Below are 2,085 nucleotides of genomic sequence, written 5' to 3'. Positions count from 1 at the left end.
TCATTTCCGTACAAAAATTGTATCAAACAATTTATTGCTACTTGTGACGTATTCTCATCAAATTAACTTTTTTTACTTTTAATGTTATTTTTTACGATTGAAACCAAAAATAAGCATCGTAGCGTAAAGAAGTTCGAAGAAAATTTATAGATATAAATTGGTCTAAAAATTTTGTTAAATAAAATGTTATTGTAGCTTTGGTCGAATTTCCAAAGTTACTTTTTTTTACTCTTCATATGTTTTTTAGCAAGAGCTTATAACCAATTTGTAGATTTCTTTTTTGGTTGAACAAATATAATCTTTTAATTTTTTTCATGTATTGGTCGATTTTCCAAAAATTAAATTTTGTTATCAATAGTCTTATTTCTTGCGGTTGAAAGAGAATTTAGACGTACTCTCAAAAAATTATTAGTAACTAAATTGAAGATCATTTTTGGTTAAATATTTTTTCTCTATTAATTTTTGTTTTCACCTCGTGTTTTTCAAAAAATCTTTTTTTTTATTTGTAATGTTCTTTTTTACAATTCAAACAAAAACTACGCATCCTATTAAAAATGATGTATTATGAATTTGTAGCTCCATTATAGGTCCATCAGGTAATGATCTTTAAGGCATATTTTGGGCGAAGAAAGTTGGCCTTTGATTTAAGTCGTGACAAAGCACAGTTGTTTAAAATTTTTATTTTAAATTACATAAAATAATCTTTGCTTACAGAATAAGTAACAATAATAATAAGATACATGTATATATTATAAGTAATATATAAGTAACAATAATAAAGCGATTCCGATTTAATAATAGATATGATAAAATTATTAACTTCTTATCGAAGATTTAAAACCAGAAACTTTTGGACAAAAGCTTTGAAACCAAATTCAACCTTTCTATTCCCTGGAAAATAAAGACGCAGTCGTCCGCAATTGCTAAAGCGTTCCATTTTAACCTGCACTATCTTTTCTGAAAAATAAGCAGATTATAAGATTTTAATCTCACAAATCTGACTATTTCTTATAATTATTACAAATTTCAGACAATTTACTGCTGGATCTTGCTTTGGATTGGTGCGTGGTTTGTGAGGAAATTCTTTCATGCTTTCTCTCTTCCATTATACTGCCTCAATGCAGCACAATGTTTCAAGTCAGGATCTTGTTCAGATGGATGCACCATTGCTTTAGACAGTACCTGAATATCAGCCATAGAAATTTCGTTTGAAAGAAACGTCTATGCTCCTTACAAGTCAACCACTCAAAGTCTAGCCGTACTTTAACGAAGGCCACTAAAGTCGCACTAACATTTCGCCGAAAACACATCTGGGGCAACTTTTTAAACATAGCATTAGTTTCCTGCATAAAACCAAATGCGACAACAAGTACCTGGTAAAGGATGCGGCATTTCGCCGATTAGTTCGAAAGCTTAACCGACTTGTTTTAATAGTCGATTGGACTGAATGCTCTGCTTCGTCCAAGGGATAGGAGTTCTTTGCACGCTCCACTTCGTCGGAATCAAAGTCTCCCTCGAGTAAGGCTTGCAGAGTAAACAGAGAGCTTGAAGTATCTTTGATGCAATTGGATCCGATGGAGTCAGGTGACATTAAATTCTGGATTAATAAAGTCTTGAAGATGCCGTCTAATTGAATGCCCTTGAGTTTCACAAAACGATGACTATGACTCCTAAGGACACCAAAGAAAATTTCCAGAACTTCTTGGTTCATCAGGCCTAATTAAAAAAAAATACTAATTCCTTCACCTTTTCCCACACCTTCCTCAAATTATCCAAAATGTCTGGCCAGCTGTTCAAGCAACGTTGGTTTGGAAGAGGTAGGCCTGTCGTTTTGTCTAGAAATTTCACTCTTTTCAGCATTTCACGAGAAGAAGACCAAAATCAAAGCAGATGTCCGCAGTATGCTTGGCCTCTGGAGCCATTTCGAGTGGACTATCTGGCTTGCTGATTGGACCTAAAACAATTAAATATGTTACATGCTGTTATAAAATGTCTTCAAAGAATGACATTGGAATTTTACAAAATACACATTACCTTTCAGCAGAAGAAAATATAGTATAAAATTTTCCATGGACTAGCTTAGAA

The sequence above is a fragment of the Belonocnema kinseyi genome, chromosome 1, assembly GCF_010883055.1.
Source record: "Belonocnema kinseyi isolate 2016_QV_RU_SX_M_011 chromosome 1, B_treatae_v1, whole genome shotgun sequence".
Classification (NCBI taxonomy): Eukaryota; Metazoa; Arthropoda; class Insecta; order Hymenoptera; family Cynipidae; genus Belonocnema; species Belonocnema kinseyi.
This window is presented reverse-complemented; position numbering follows the sequence as displayed.